Here is an 18,214-nt window from a genome sequence, read left to right as displayed (position 1 = left end):
CTATTAATTAGGACACAAATGCTTTGTGTAGGGTTACACTAGTTGATTTCTTAGGGAAAATTTACTTGATTTTCAAAGGATTAAAGATTGTGATCGTGGAGTTGGACAACCAGAGTTGGTAATCCTGATTCTCTTCAAAATCTACTTGTACTAAATATTTTTAAGTCTTTTACCATTCCATAATTATAGTCAGCAAAATGATATTTTATCTTGTTGCTAAAAGTTCACACTCAGTTATTAAAGTTATGAAAGCAAAATTATCTTAAGCATAAATAAGCATGCATATTTATGTATTTGATTGGAAAATCCTACAGCGTGCATAGTAAATACCATTTCCAAGAGGAATTAATAGAAACTCCACCAGGTACATATGCGTTTATGCAAGCCAACTTATTAATGTCAAAGATTATCAAGATGTTTTTTTAAATTTTTTTTTGTTGTGACATTTTATGGATAGCATCATTCACAAATTATTGACATACTTTAATTGGCGAAGGGTACATCCACAACTGATCCATGAGAGCTCTTTTATGCCCCTAGATGTACAAGCCTCAGGCAATACTACAATTAGTATGAGTGGACTCTGCTCTTTAGAAAACATGAGGCCAATTATTCTCATGACCGATAAAATCCCAAATGACCTTAAGTGTTCCCACAATATACCAAGGACATTTCTTCTATGGAAAGTGCCAAGAGCTGGTGCAAGAATGTCTTAGGAAAAAGGGAATTTTCCCACAGTAGAACAGGGGAAATGCATGTTGAAAGGCAAGTACTAATATGCCATATGAAGCATGTGACCTACTTAATTATGGACCCTTGGGACATGCAATGTGTGTGCAAAGCAACGAAGGCCTTAAAGGTCATATTTGAGGAGCACAAATCAGATGTAAGGCGGATGAAGGAATCCTGGTTGTGTGGCATCTTAATGAGATAAAACATCCCATCACATCTTTATAACTATTGACGACGACCACAAACCCCCAAGGGAAAAGGCAGAAACGCTTATTAAAACAGTGAGACGCTTGCTGCATTTACAAATGTAATATGTTGCAACTGAGGGATATTCACAAAGAAATGGGCTGGGCCTTTTTTTCCCCCTTTAGATTATAGAATTTATAAGTAAAATGAAATTGTGTTTTTCTAATCTAATGATTTTCCTGTTACAATCTTCAGGCCCTTTTCTGTAAAATTACATCCTCAAAAAGAACTGTTCACAAAATAAAATTCTTAAGAAATCTCTCTCATGTAAATAATCCAGGGAGATTTGCTGAGCCCTTGTGGGTACAGAAGGCAATACCCCAGGAGCCCCTCCTGGAGCTCATCCCTTCTATGCCTCGGAAGGCACACAGTAATTTGGGCAAAGTAGTTGCCTTCTCACAACAAATTCAATGCCTATATCTCTAAAATGGCATTTCCCAAAATGAGCGTGTGCTTTTCATGAATTACAAATGCATGTACAAAAGACGCACTTTATGGAGGCAGTCCCAGCAATTATAAATGGAACAACTATAATGACTGTCAAAGTAAGCCCAATGCTCATGAAATAATAATACCCTATACTTAGTATTTTTCTCTGAGGAGCATAGTGCACTTTACAAGCATGGAAATGTTTCTCTTTTTAGTAAAAGAGTTTTTTAAAAAGTCTATTCCGGAATGTTGAGTGAGATAAATTGCACTCATTTCAGCAAACTATTGTGTAATTCTCAATGTTCTATTCACTGTACATCAAACTGTTTATCCTAGTGCATTTTTTTTATGAGGATGATATGAGAACATTTCCTGTTTTTCTTTCAGGCTATCTTAATTCATCTCTGGATTATTGTATTTAATTAAAATATCCCTTTTTAAGTTTTACACTGATTAAATATAGCAGACTCATACATTACAGTTAGTTTTTAATGCACGAACAGTAATTGTAAAGTTTTGTACCTATATGGTTTTGCTGCCCTATGTATTTGAGAAACCAGATTTTCTGGAGAGAGCTTGCATTTGTAAGATTGGTCATTTCCTTGTTTAAACCATGTGCTATGTACTTATTTTCTTTTGGCGGGAAGGAGAATTTTAAATTAGGTTTGCTAAGGTATGTTTCATATACAATAAAAATTCTCCTTGTAAGTGTACAGATTAATGGATCTTTATAAATGTATATGTAGTTATGTTACCACCACCACGAACAACTTACATGATGTTTTTGTCATCCCCAAAAGTTTCCTCGTGTCCCTTTGCAATTACCTCCCGCACCCCCACCCTCACCCCTGGCAACCGCTGATCTGCTTTCCATTATTATAGTTTTGCCTTTTCTAGAATATCATATGGAATCATACAATATGTGGTCACTTGTATCTAACTTTCTTCACGTAACATAATACTTTCGAGATTCACCCATATTGCTGCATACATCAGTTCATTCTTTTTTATTAGCAAATGGTATTCCATTGTATAGATATACCATACTTCATTTATCCATGCGTCAGCTGATGGATTGTTTCCAGTTTGGGTGGTTATGAATAAAATTGCTATAAACATTTACATCCAGATCTTAGTTCAGACATCTAAAGCTTTATTTTTTCTTAGATAAGTATCTAGAAGTGGAATTGCTGGGTCAGGTGCTAAGTGCACATTTAATGTACATGAAACTGACCGACCATCATCCAAAGTACTGCTACCATTTTGTATCTGTACCACCAATGTACAAGACTCACAGCTGTTCCACATCCTTGCTCACACTTTACAGTGTCAATCTTTTCCATTTTTGTCATTCTGGGCACAAAGTAGCATCTCATTGCGATTTTAATTTGCATTTCCCTAATGACTGATGATGTTAAGCATATTTTCATGTACTTATTAGTCATTTGTATATCTTTTCTGTTGAAATGTCTCTTAAAATATTTTTCCCATTTTTAAAGTGTATTGTTTGTCTTTTTATTAATTGTAAGAATTCTACATATTCTGGATACAAGTGTTTTACCTGATCTATGTTTGTAAACATTTGCTCCCAGTCTGAGCTTTTTAAAAAAAAAAAATTGTTAATCGTTTCTTTAGGACAGAATTTTAATTGGATGAAATTTAATTTTTCTCTTATGATTTAGCTTTTTGCAACTCATTTTCTTTTTTTCAAATGCTCTTAATGTTTAGAAATGCCTCTTGAATATTAGCTAAAATAAAACAAACCTAATGCATTCTCCCACTCTATTCCTGTTTTAATTCATCTCATGTTAGGGAAATTCAGGCAATGTATTAGCTTCCTATTGTTGTTGTAACATACTCCCGTAAATTTGTTGGCTTATAATGACATAAATTTATTATTTTATATAATTATGGCGATCAGAAGTCCAAAAATGATTCTTACAGGGCTAACATCAAGGTGTCAGCAGGGGTGTTTCTTCCTGGAGACCCCAATGAAGTCTCTTTTCATTGTCTTTTGCCGCTTCTAGAAGCTCCCCACATGCCTTGGATTGTGGTCCCTTCCTCCATCTTCAAAGCCAGCTGTCTAGTTTATATGACCTTCTTCATATAAACTCATTTTGACCTACTTCTCTGCCTGTCTCTTCCACTTTTAAGGGCCCTTGTGATTAATTGGTTCCACCTGGATAATTCTGCATTCTCTCCCTTTCTTAAGGTCAGCTGATTAACAACCTTACATCCTCAATTTCCTCTTGCCCTGTAATACAGTATATTCACAGCTTCTGAGGGTTAGAACAAGGACATTTTTGGAGGCCCATTATTCTGCCTACCACTGGGAACATACTAAGAAATCAGACTAAAAGAATCTGTGTTACCATAACCTCTAGCCTATTTTTTTTATAGTACTTAAGAATATATTGTACTGTGCCAACCCATTTGCTTGTCTGTCCACAACCCTTAAATTGTAAACTCTTTGGGGAAAGGGACTAGATTTTTTTATCTGTGTAGCCTCTATAGAGATACACTTGTTATGTAAAACGTAGTCCAAAAATATTTGATAGTTGATGAAAGAAAGGAAGGAAGGAGGGAAGAGAGAGAGAGAAAGAAAAGTTTCTTCAAATCAATGCGCTGTTCTTGCTCACTTCTATTTTCATTACTATATTTCATGCTGAGTGGGTTAAATATTAGATCTCCTGGTTATTTACTCTATGACTGAGTTTCTGTATTCGATTTCTACTGCAGCTGTAACAAATTACCACAAACTAGGCAACTTAAAAGGACACCCAATTATTCCCTCACCATCTGTAATTCGGAAGTCTGGCATGGCTCAATTGGGTCCTCTGCTTTGGGTCTCACAAGGCCAAAATCCAGGTGTTGACCAGAATGGGCTCTTTACTAAGGAGGGTAGAGAGAATTCATTTCCTTGGGGATGGAGGTCCCTGTTTACTTGTTGGCCATCAGCCAGGGTCCACTCTCTGGTTGTAGGGGCTGCCCACACTCACACGGCCCCTCCATCTTCAAAGCTGCAAGAGTAAGTCTGAGTCCTTCTCATGCTTTAATTCTCTCTAGATTTCCGAATCTGTCTTTTAAAGGCTCATGTGATTAAATCAGGCCAGTTGGATAATCTTAAGGTCAACTGACTTGGGACTTTAATTACAACTGCAAAATCTCTTCACAGCATTACCTAGATTAGCATCTGATTAAATAACCAGGGAATCCTGGGCTAAAGGGGGGAGAATCTTTAGATTTCTGCCTAACGACTTCTGACTTAACCTAGCTGCTGTACCTTGTTTTCCCTATCACAAATGAGGGTGGAGATTAGCCCTACGTCATCAATAGCTATGGCAATTAAATGTCATTATTCATGTAATATGCATAGCACAGATCCTAGACCATAGTTGGAATTCAAAATAAATTCTTTTCTTGCCAAAGTATATTCATTTTCACAAGTATTTACATTCTCTTCCTATTATTCTATGAACTTACTGCAAACTGTATGCAAAAATAAACTTGCCTGTTTTTAATAAAGTTGATTTCACACTCAGAAAAATCTATGTTTTGCATGAAAAATGAATAATTTTCCCATATAAACTTACATGTGGTGTTTTACAAATAAGTTTTGACATACTTGCAAACTTAGAATAAAATATCCTAGGCCAAATTTTCTAGGAAGCTTTATTGCTCCAATTAATGTTTATTATTTCCTACCTTCATTATAGGGAAACTAGTGTTGTTGTATGCATTTTCTTTATACCAGGAATTAATCTCATCTCCTTAAGACCTCCCTAATTTACTAAAGAATCTCCCTGTGTCTTTGATGTGGAAAGACAAATGACAAACAGCTGTTCTCACCAGAGAGCTCCTAACCTCTGACATAGGTTGAGTGAGTTAATCTATAAAATGGTTGACCTTCTGATGGCTAGGTTGAGGGCTTTTAATAGGTAAAGCACTTATAAAAAAATGAATTCGATATTTCTGTCTCCAAAAATTACCTCATTTTCTCATCAGACCTTCGGTTCCCTAATTACTCTGTCTTTCACGTAAAATGAGAAGACAGATTTCTAACAAGATAACTATGGTTTCCAGTTATTCTCAGTGTTCTTTCTACATCCTATTTTATGAAATGAATTTTTAAATCTTGAACAACTCATCTATTTATATATTAACAGCGACAAATCTGTTAACTCTACATTTATGTAAAAATATTCAAGTTAATTAAAAACAAAAATATCAATAACTGACCTGGGCTCTTTCTTTTTCTTGTTTTTGTTTCTGTTTTGTTTTTAGTAAGGACATTTGCTATACTTACATTTGTACAGTTTTTAAAAGAATTTTCCATTATTTCACTTCGTCTTCACCACAACCCCTTTAAGAAGTCAGATGACTATTATTATCCCCTTTTACCAGTGAGGAAATAGACTTAGAATAATTAACTTGGTTATTTTCATGTTAGCTGGTAAGAAACTGAACTACAACCTCTGGCTTTTATCCTGTGTTCTTTCCTCTACACAATGGAGCGATTATATTTGAAACATCTCTAAGTTTACAGACTCTTCTTTAAGTGTAAATTATTAAGCTACATGTTAAAATTTATTTATTTGTTTAAATGCACTCTATTCTAAAATAACATAAAAAGGTAAGACCCATACCACAGAAAACTTAAGTTTTTGTTTGTAACCGTGAAATTAAAAAATTCTAATTGTGATATACGTTTTAATTAAAAATGCATTTATTATTATTATCTTCCCATGGTAAATTGCAATAACTATTCTTTAAATCCCCTACTATATTTTCATTCTAATTGTGAACATTCTAATTTTGAAAGCCTAATTTTTCTCTAAAAGTCCAGAAAGCTATCTTAGCTACACAGAGTATTATCATGGTGTTTTTGGAAGTTAATAATAACTAGAATGACGGTCATTTATCATTCAAACAAGGACAGTTTTGAGAGGGAGAGAAACACCATTAATAATTATGCTGGAACAGCAGGCATAACTCAGAAAGGGGCCAAGAGACCAGGATATATGGCCACTCTAATAATAACCCACATAGCTTCCCGACTTCAAAGATTTTCATCTTCTTTAGTGATAACAACGTTTATCTTTGTTCCCCTCCCCATAAGCAACCTGAATTTAAGACTGGACTTCGGCCCTTCTCAACACCTCAAACTGCTTTATCTCTAAAATTTTGAGGCCCAGAACTTTCCTTTCTTCCTTTTTTGCCTGCAGACCACAGACCACTCCCTATTTCAGTAAAGCTCTCACTAGAACCCTTGATCTCTTCCATGCTGTATCCTTCCAACAGACCCAACTTTTCAGTTCTGTACCCTGAGCACTTCACATGATCTCTTCCCTTTCTATTGTGAGGCTGTTTGGTATAATTGAAGAAAGTCACAAAACCACGCTTGTTTGTTTTGTTTTTTGTTTTTCAGATTCATCCTGTCTGTTAGCAACTGGCCCCTCCCTTCTACTTAACAATCTTTTCAGTCATCATTAATTAATGTGTTTTCTGCCACACTCCTCAGGAATAAATCAGACATAATTTCTGCCTTCCAGGAGAACACAAATAGTAAGACAGATAGTCATGAGTACAAAGAGTGCAATTACAAATTATAGATTTAAAGATAGCAGTATGTTGGGACATAGTGGGGCCATAAATAAAAAATGGGGTGACTCAAGGGGGTAAAACCAGCCAGGAAAGGTTTCACAGAGGGGTACTTCTTGAACTAAGACTTGAAAGACGAATAGGCATTCTCAAGTGGCAAGGGAGTGGGATGAAAGAATATTCCAGGCAGAAGGAACACCATGATCAAAGGCAGGGAGATATGAAATAGCCTGATGTACTTGCAGGACTGCAAGCATTTCTGAATGGCTGAATTGTGGGCCTCAGACAAGGCTGGAGAAATTTCATGCCATGATAAGAAATTTGATCACTATACAGAAGACAACAGGAGCAACTGAATAAACAGAGGACTGATGTGGTTAGTTTTACAGTGGAGAAATATCACTTTGGAGGTGAAGAGAATAAAAGATAGGAAGGATGAAAGACACGAACCTGTGATACCAGTGAAGATGCTGACGCAGATGTTTAGGTGGGAGATGCTATGTCTGCATTAGGCCCCTAACAACAAGCTGGGTGAGGAGGAAAAAGAGAAAATTAAGGATGGAGGTTGGAAAGATCTGGATTTTGAGTTAGCTGCTAGTGAGAACTAAGTGAATGGACTCAGTGATCCCTCAGGATCTGATATGGGTTGCTAGATAGGAGAGTGATTCCACAAACATAAAAATGCAAGAGAAGTAACACATTTATGGAAAAAATAATGAACACAGTTTTATAGACACATTAGGTGCCTGTAGTAAACATTGTGCTGGTACCCCTGTGGGGTTGAAGGACTTACTTTCTGCACTGCTGGGAGTGAGAGGCTTCTTGTCCAAGTCTAGTCCCCTCTCTAGGGTAGCCTGTATCCATTGCTGGTCAGTGCATGGGTACAAAGGCCCAGCCTCTTCATTCCAACTACAGACAATATTGTAGAATCATCTCAGCTTCAGAGCTCCTCAAGAAGTTACCGAAGTTAATTTCTCCTTCTTTCCAAGATGCTTCTTTCTTTCCCCATCTAAAGATGTTCCCAAGAGTACTCCTTAACAAACACCCTACACACAAATTCTCGGTGTGCTTCTTCAGAGACCTCAACCCACAATAGTGCTTTCGATCAACAAAAGTAGAAATGTCCTATAGCACTTTTGAGCCCAGAACATGACTGATTTTGAGTGAAGATATTAACTGAGACCATTGGACCAAATGAACTCATTCAGGGAGGACAGAATGAGTGATTATCTAGGAGAGTCAGAGAAATTTGAGGTGTATCAACACTTAAAGAAGTTGTTAGGAGAAGAAAAGCTAGAAAGAATCCTGAGGAACATTGCTTGGAGGGGTAATAGAATCAAGAAAGGATGCTATTTAAGATGTCAAAGGAAGAAAGGGGTGGTCAAAAGTATTAGATGCAAGAGAGAGAGAGAGAGAGAGATCAAATGAAATCAGGCTTGAAAAGAATCTAGTGGTAGTAACAATTAGGGGACCAGTTGGCACTTGGATGGGGCCATTAATACAGTGGTAAGGACAGACCAGTCTACCATGGATGCAGTGGGCTCATGATTTAAGTGAGGCAGCTTAAAGTGGGGAGGAGAGCTTTAGGGTAGAAGCTTAGAAGCTTTAGAGAAGCTTAAGTGGGGAAGAGGGCATTAGGGTAACAACTAAAGAGTAATGCAGCATTGTGACTTATGTGTGAATCCACGTGCATCTGTGTAGTCTGCTTCAGTAGAGGAAACGGTTGGCCTTCACTTTCTCCAATAAACTGTCTCTAATCCCTCTGCTGACAGCAGTTGCTTCCTCCTCTGACTCCTAAGATTTCACCTGTCCCTTTCTCATGTCCTTCTCATTTTCTTGCTCGTATACTAGTCATAGACATGGCTTTCATATATTTTATTAGTCTTCAAGTCTTCTTGGGAAAAATATCATGAAGAAATTACCTTTGAATCCTTAAAACTATCTTGAATCCCCTATGCAGTGATACCCAATAGTAGGTGCCCAATTAATACTTGTAAGAAAAGATAATGAGTGACTCAAACAGGAAGAAAAAGCAGGTGTATTGAGTCATTGAGATGCCCTCTACTCTAAGACATCATTTTGAGGAAAAGTTGGAGAAAGAGAAAAAGGAATTATTGTCATCTGTGTACAATATAAGCCTATGGAACCAAGATCCAGTGATAATGAGAGGTAGGCAGGCTTGAGAAGTTTGCTTCCAAACTAAACTGACTTTCTGGGCAGGAACAAGACATCCAATCAAAGATGCTAATTCGTCCCCTCAAGGTACCAATGGAAGTAACAATGTGACATATACTGTGGTATTTCAGGGTCCAGAGTGCTACTATGGAAGCACTATGGAAGCCCACTACTGAAGTGTTTCATAGCTTGGTATCCAACAGTATTTAGAGGTTTGAAGATGTTTGTTTGATTAGTAAATACATTCCCAATGAACTAACATCTGAGAATTAATCCAAGTGTGTTCAATTTATTTGTTATATTTTCCTAAACCATACCAATTATCTAGTATAGTCTTCTGGTTTAAAAAAAATTATAGGGTGGAACTCAGAAAATAACTGTAACTTTAGCATTCTGCACAGCCTGTTAATATTTCCTTTTAAAACTAAGTTTCCCCCCCCAAAAAAAAAGAAAAGAAAAGAAAAGAAGAGAAAAGAAAAAGAAAGAAAGAAAGAAAGAAAGAAAGAAAGAAAGAAAGAAAGAAAGAAAGAAAGAAAGAAAGAAAAAGAGAAAAGAAAAAGAAAACCTAGGTTCCAAATGACAATGACAGGGTAGGAGGATGTAGAATAAAGAGAAAACCTCTATATTCTGTTTCTAAAATCTTTGAGTGAATGAACCAGAGCAGGGTTATATCAGCAATACCTCTGCCTTACTACAGAGCTTTTCAGTTGCTTCATCTCACATACACACAGACACACACACACACACACACACACACACACACACACCCCAAAAAAACCACCCTCTTCAGGGAAATTAAAATTGTCTGTAGGTGGGTTTTCTTAATCATTTGCTTGCTAATGAGAATGAATTTAGGATGGCTTGCAAAATTTGGAGTATTTCACGTGAAGCTATTTTATTAGTGTTCAGGTTCCTTTTGAGGGAAACCAAAATTTATGAACCTTATTAAGTGTACATATCTCCCAGCCAAAGTGAAAAAAAAAGAGAAAACATTTTTTTTCATATTTTGTGTTTCTCTTATTTGTACCTTTCCCTACAGGGGATCGTTGGCCTCAGAAACAAAATAAGCATTTCTAATTGGTGGAACAAAAGAGTGATATATTTGAAGTAATGAGTTGTGACAAGCCATAGATGATAAATTAGGCAGGTAGGATGTAGAAAAAATATCAGGTTGATAAAACCCAACACTTAGAGATACACAACTGGAGATGCAATTTTCAGGGAAAATGAACCATTTTTATAAATATTTTCAAAAATTTTAAAAGTTCCTCCAATATAAACTAGAGCCATTTTATTTTTTTTATTTATTTTTTTTTTTAATTTATTTTTTGGACAGAGAGAGACAGAGAATGAACGGGGGAGGGGCAGAGAGAGAGGGAGACACAGAATCAGAAACAGGCTCCAGGCTCCGAGCCATCAGCCCAGAGCCTGACGCGGGGCTCGAACTCACGGACCGCGAGATCGTGACCTGGCTGAAGTCGGACGCTTAACCGACTGCGCCACCCAGGCGCCCCAACTAGAGCCATTTTAAAAATTAACAGCCTAAACCAAGATTTATAATATTAATTTTGTTTATAATATTTAGAGAACATAAAGTTAGAAATGATTAATAGCGATATTTTTGGTCTTGAGAAAAAATAACACTCTGAAATTTATTTTATTTGAATTAAAATATTTATGAAGAGTATAAAGCTTGGAATGCATCAAATTTGCCTTTAAGACATAGCTGCATATCACAAAGCATGAAATATGTAAAAGCATTTAGTAAATTCCAGAAAGAAGATAAATTTGAGACATAATGCATTACTTATTAGAAGACTTTAAGAAATTGGAGGCACAAGTTTTTTGAAGACATGCTATCAGCCCATCAAGTTTAAGCTAAAGAAAGACTCTCATGACCTACCTTTCTTTCTCCCCAAATCCTGAACATCTCATGCTAGAACTATATGGTCATCAGTGACCAACAACTCCTACTTATCTGCAGGGCCCCTCTAAAGTCCAAGACCTAGATGACTTGGGAACCTGTGTCTGTCACTGCATTATATGAAAACAACCTATAAACGATGTGAAGGAATGTGCCTTAAGACCAACGACAAGACACGGCCCTATTTCTATGGGATAATGACTGGGGACTCCGAGGGAATGAAGGTGGAAGAACATGGGCAAGGAAAGGGACAAGGTAAGCTTCCAGAAAAGGCAGTGTCACAGTAGGCTTCCTCTGGGTGCCAAAACTTCTGTTACCATATGAATTGGAATCAAGAGTAAATTAGAGCACCGGGGCAGCGGGGGCGGGGGGGGGGGGGGGGGGCGGTGCTCAGCCAGTTGTGTTCAACTCTTGATTTCAACTCAGCTCTTGATCTTGGGTTTTGTGAAATCTAGCCCCTTCAGGCTCTGCGCGACAGTGGGGAGACTGCTTGGTATTCTCTTCCCCCCCCCTCCACCTCCTCTCTCTGCCCCTACCCACCCTCAAAATAAATAAATAAACATTAAAAAAAAAAAAAAGAATAAACGACTGCTGCAAAAGGATAGCTGGTCCCTGGCATCTCCCAGTGGGGTATATCTCTACTTCTACAAGAATTTTGTTCTTCCTCTGGCTCCCACCCATACACTAAACATGATGGATCCTACCACCTCTGAAAATGAGACCTCAGTTGTATTCCCCTGAAATGTAGCTAAGCGTGGAGGACACTGGAATTCTGCATTCTCAGTGGGCCATAGTCACTTTGCTATCCTGAACAGCAATAAGCAACACGTTAGATCTCCATGAGACCTTCAGAGATCATTTCCTTTTCCCCTTTACTCTGCCTCAGCTTTATTTCCCTATCAGCAGAGATGACATCTGAACAAACACAACCAGCACAGCAAATTTTAATTAACAGGCTGTGACAATTTTCCCCTCCTTATTGTTACTTCAGTTTTCCTGGCTTTTTTCACTGAATTTTTTTTTCTTTCTTTATTCAAAACTTCAGTATTTTGAAATAAGAGTCCTGGACGAATCCGTGTTTTAATCCATTCATGTTACCTTCTCGTTCATGCATAGATTTGGTTTTTACAATGTGAACAAATAATGTAGATTGGATTCCATGTTGTCTAGAACAGAACTGTTTTCCAGTACACTGTAGACTCTTTAAAGCCTTACTTCTCATTCTCCCCCTCTTCCTCTCCTTACACCTTGACCATAAGCACTAGCAGCCTGTGAATTGTTCCTCCTCTTTATCCATGCTCCTGCAACAGTCACAAACATATACAACCCACCCTTTCATATACAGGGCTTTTTATCAGCTTCACTGCCTGCAAGTAAGCATTTTTCTCCATCTTGATTTTCTCACTGAATAACAGAAATATATAGTTCAATAGGTATAGATTCAAGTCATTCCTCCTCATGGTTGCATAAATCCACGCATGGATGTGGATTTATATTCTATTCAATATATTCAATTAACTTCCCACTGCTGGACAATCACTGACCTTGATGACCTTTTTCTTCTACAAACAGTCCCACAAGAAAAAATTTTTGAGCATGAGTTCTAAGGCATCAAAGCTTTGTTTCTATGTGGTAAGCTCATAATAATAGAATTTCTAGGTTGAAGGGTAGTATCTGGAAATAGATATAACCAGATTGGTTCCTCCAAAAAAAGGGGTGTTATAATTTACATTTCTGCCAGAAGACCATGGGAATACTGTTTTTCCAAATCTTTGCAGGCATTAGGTATTATGATTTCTTTAATTTTACTAACATAATGGATAAGAATTTGTATTTCATGGCTAAATACTATTACAATACAATTCTATGAATTGCACATTTATACCTTGTTTGTTTTACCTATTTATTTTATTTGGGTTTTTTCTTATATATGCATAGAAGCCGTTTGTATATTACAATTAACCCTTTACCAATAATGTGCATTTTAAATATTCTTTCTCTATAACTTTTTTAAATATGAAATTTATTGTCAAATTGGTTTCTCTATAACTTTTTTTAAGATATAATTTGCCATAAGACATTTAAAAATTCTTTGTGTAGTCAAACTATTTTATCCTTTATAGCTTTTCTCAATTTCCTACCTTATTTAAAAGGCCTCTTCTCATCTTGCCCCAATTTTAATTGTTTTATTACCTAAAATATTTAATCCAGACAGACTTTATTCTTCCAGAAACATCTAAGAATTAGCCATATTTTGACTGGATTAGCACGAAATTTGTACCAATAATTTGTTGCAATTGACAATATATAAAATTTTGAGACTTCCTTCTAGGATTAAGTTATATGCCCCCATTTATTCAATCTTCTTTTATGTCTATAAGAAAAGAAATATATAATTTTACTAATATAGGCCCTTCTTTTTTAATGTTTATTTATTTTTGAGACAGAGAGAGAGACAGAGAGAGGGAGACACAGAATCTGAAGTAGGCTCTGTGAACTACTGAACTGTCAGCACAGAGGTCAATGCGGGGCTCGAACCCGTGAACCGTGAGATCATGACCTGAGCCAAAGTCGGACGCATAACCGACTGAGCCACCCAGGTGCTCTAGGCCCTTCTTTTGATTAGATTTATGCCAAGATGATTTTATAATTTTGTTTCCTATTGTAATCGAGATTTATTCTCATTATGCTTTCAAACTTGTTATTATAATTAAATAGAAAAATGAATGGTTTGGTATATTTCTTTTATAATCAATCACCTTAATGAAGTCTTTCACTATATCTAATAATTTTTTGTTATTGCTTTCCTGCATTGTCAAAGTAAACAGCCATATCCTTAGCATAAAGTGATAATCTTGCCTCCCTGAATCTCATAATTGTATCTCTTATTTATTATTCCTGTCTTACTACATTGGCAGACCTATTAAAATACAAATGATGATGACTATCATTGTTTTGTTATTGACTTTAATATGAATACTAATTGCTTAAGCATTAAGCAACCTCTGTTAAGAATGAGGTTGGTTATTTCATGTGCAGAGCCAGATAAAGACAATATAGAGGCTTAAAGTATGAAAAGATTATGATTCGATATGCAATTCAAAACAGAACCAGCACTGACTTGCAAAATATTATCAAGAAATTCTGGTGAATTCTGTTTTCTAATGGTGACTACTTCAGTGGGTATTTCACAAATACCAAGTTCAAATTCTTTGGTTCTCTACATACCTATTTAGTTGGCCTATCAGAAAATTCTGCACTGAAGTTGAGATAATATTTTTTGTTAAGAAAGAATTCTTCTGTTTTAAAATAACTAAATGCTTTTGATCAGAAATTGATTTTGAATACTTTCAGATGCCTTTTCAACATCTATCAAGTTTATCACCTTTTTGTAAAATTTTTTTAATGTTTATTTGTATTTTTGAGAGACAAACACAGTACAAGTGGGGGAGAGGCAGACAGAGACACACACACACAGAATCCAAAGGAGGCTCCAGGCTCTGAGTTGTCAGCACAGAGACCGATGTGGGGCTGGAACTCATGAATGGTGAGATCATGACCTGAGCTGAAGTCAGATGCTTAACCAACTGAGCCACCCAGGGGCCCCAAGTTTATCACATTTTGGTCTTTGCTATTGATGGATTATGTTAATAACCCCTTAGTTGTCGGGGCACCTGGGCGGCTCAGTCGGTTAGGCGGTTAAGCGTCTGACTTCAGCTCAGGTCATGATCTCCCAGTTGGTGAGTTTGAGCCCTGCATCAGGCTCTGTGCTGACAGCTCAGAGCCTGGAGCCTGTTTTGGATTCTGTGTCTCCCTCTCTCTCAGCCCCTCCTCCACTCACGCTCTCTCTCTCTCTCACTCAAAAATGAATAAACATTCAAAAAAATTTAAAAAAATCTCTTAGTTGTCACTAATGCTAGCATTCCTTAATAAACAGTATATAAATATTTTGATAAAATAAATATTTAAATAAATAAAGTAGAATATATCTTTATATACACTTAAAATAAGACATTCAGTTTATCAGTAATTTATTTAGAAATTTTTAATCTATTCCCACAAAAATTACTCTTTCTTTTTCTGTTTTGTACAATCCTGTTTTCATTTTAAAACAAATATTACCCTAGATATTGAAAATGAACTGGTAAGGGGGCTCCTGGGTGGCTCAGTCAGTTGAGCATCTGACTTCGGCTCAGGTCATGATCTCCCAGTTGGTGAGTTCGAGCCCTGCATCAGGCTCTGTACTGACAGCTCAGAGCTTGGAGCCTGTTTCAGATTCTGTGTCCCCCTCTATCTTCACCCCACCCCTGCTTGTGCTCTGTCTCTCTCTGTCTTTCAAAAATGAATAAACATAAACAAAAATTTAATGAACTGGTAAGGTCTCTATGATGTTCTATTCTCTGGAACCATTTACATAATAAATGAATTATCTGTTTAAGTTCCAAAATAACTAATCATGTAATTTGTGACCTTTCAATAAAAGCACTTAAGTGACTTTTTCCCCCAATTCTATCATAATATTTATTTTCTTGACTTTCTGTTTTCCTTTTGAGCTAATTTAAGCAATATATAGTTTACTCAAAAATGCTTCATTGGTATTTCAATTTTATTATAACAAATAGTATTGTTATTTTTCTACATTTAGGCTTATCAAGTATAATCCATTTTATTTTATTTTTAGAGAACGAGATTACGAATTCATCTATTAATTTGAACAATTTGTGGTTTTATTACTTTCTCTTTTACTATTACTTCTTTCTCAGTGCTTCTTAAGTTGAATGCTCAGCTCTATGTTTCCTAAACTACTCAGAAGAGCATTGCCCTGAGATATTAATATGTATACTATGAAAAAAATTTTCTCTGATCAAATAGTTTGGGAAACAGTGAATATTGTATTTCCTCTTAGTGCTTTACAACCCTCATTATCACATTAAAGATACTGAGGAATTCTCAAATTAAAAAACGTTTAGCTTTTTTTTTAACACAGCATTTTCCAAATTATTTTTACCTCAGAACACTTTCTATGGTATAGTATACTTCATAGAATAGTATAGTATAATATATATACATCATATAGAGTAGTATACTCTCTGTAGTACAGTATACTTTCTACAGTATACTACTAACATTTTGTGGTTTGGTGCTGTGGACAGTTCAGGAAATTCTGGCTTCGGGTCACTTGTATTCCTTATGGCTTGCTTGTAAATGAAAGTATTTAATGATATGAATTTGTCTCTGGATACTTCTTTGACTCTATCTCATGTTCTAATATATAACACTTTCCATTGTCATTTTCTTAAATTCTTTGATTCAAGAATTATATAAGGGAGTTTTTAATGTTCACACAGGCTATGGGTTAATACTTTTTAAAATTAAAGCCCAATTTGGGGCACCTCGGTGGCTCAGTGGGTTAAACGTCAGACTTTGGCTCGGGTCATGATCTCCCGGTTTGTTAGTTTCAGCTCCGTGCTGGGCTCGGCGCTGACAGCTCGGAGCCTGGAGCCTGCTTCCAATTCTGTGTCTATCTCTCTCTGCTCCTACCCTGCTGTGCTCTGTCTCTCTCTCTCTCCCTCTCTTTCTCAAAAATAAATAAACATTAAAAAATTTGTTTAATGATTAATTTTATTTCACATATAGTCTGTGTAATTTTTGCTTTGGAGAATTTATTGTGTTTTTTGTGACATAGTAGACGATATATATATTTTTGAAATACTCACAGATCCTGAGGAAAATGTTTTCTCTTTGTAAAGCACGGAGATTGTGCACAATATATACATACATATCAATAAGTCAAGATGTTAATGGCACATTATTAAAGTTCTCTATATCTCCTTTTATATCTACCTGTTCATCTGTCAAAAAAGTGAGTGAATGTATTAAAGAGATGTAGTGGAACTGTATTTCTATTTCTGCTTATATTTCTATCAGTGGTTTTCTTTGTATGTTTTAGGAAAAATAATCCTTTATTACATCTTCATTCCCTCCACCCCAACTTCTCAGCATTCTCTGTCCTCTTGCCTTGTTTTATTTTCCTTTATACATTCATCTGTTTGGCTCACCACTGTATCTTCAGCATCCAGAAGAGTATATGGCAGGTAGTGGGCATGCAATAAATGTTGAAATTAGTAAATCAGTTATACTTCACATCAAATAAAAAAGACCCTCTGGGTGTGTCCTGGACGGTTCTGTTGATTGAGTGTCCAACTCTTGGTTTCAGCTCAAGTCATGATCCCAAGGTCGTGGGATCGAGCTCTGTGTCAAGCTCCATGCTAAGCATGGAGACTCCTTGAGATTTTCCCTCTCTCTCTCTTTCTCTCTCTTCCCCTCTTCCTCCACTCCCACTCGCACACTCTGCCCATCTTAATGCATGTCTGATTTCTTTGTGTTTGTATTTGTCTACTACATTCTTATTCATCTTGTGATTTTATTCTAAATGGGTAGCTTTGTTTTAGGTGTAGTCATTCACAGAATTCTACTTGTAAACAGAATAGTTTAAGTTAATTGACTCAATCTGAGAATCTCTTTTAATAGGGTCACTTAATTTTTAAATTGATTATTACAATAAATAGCTTTTGTGTTACATTTTTAGTCTAATTCTGTGGTATGCCACTGGCTGCTTTAAAACTTTTAAGAACATATTTAACCAGATTTTTCACATTATCAACTCCAAGAATAAAATTTTATATCAATCAGCATGCATTACCTTTTTCCCCCTATTCTTCTCCTCCCTCCCTATATTTGAAGTCATAATATGTGATTCTAGGTCAATCTCTTTGTACAACTAATTGTAATATACTATTCATCCTCTACCTTAATACCTTTTACTATTTTCTACTTGTGCACATCTTTTTGCTTTGCTTGTCTGGAAAATGGACATTTCATGGTAAATTGTTCCCAGGAAGAAAATCTACAGCCGATAATGAAGAAGCTAAACACACTCGTGGGGGTTTGGGGAATCCAGAGAGATATCAGAGAATGGAGCTTAGACTTCTTGGAAATACATCTACTCAGTTGCCAGATAGTGCTGGGAAATAAAGTGAGAAAAAGGCTAGAACAAATAGTTATTTTGGCCGAGGAGGTGTAGGGATTGTCCACCCAAATGTTACC

This window comes from Neofelis nebulosa, chromosome 14 (genome assembly GCF_028018385.1).
Source record: "Neofelis nebulosa isolate mNeoNeb1 chromosome 14, mNeoNeb1.pri, whole genome shotgun sequence".
In the NCBI taxonomy this organism is placed as follows: Eukaryota; Metazoa; Chordata; class Mammalia; order Carnivora; family Felidae; genus Neofelis; species Neofelis nebulosa.
The sequence above is the reverse complement of the archived record's forward strand: the minus strand, read 5'-3'. Positions refer to the sequence as shown.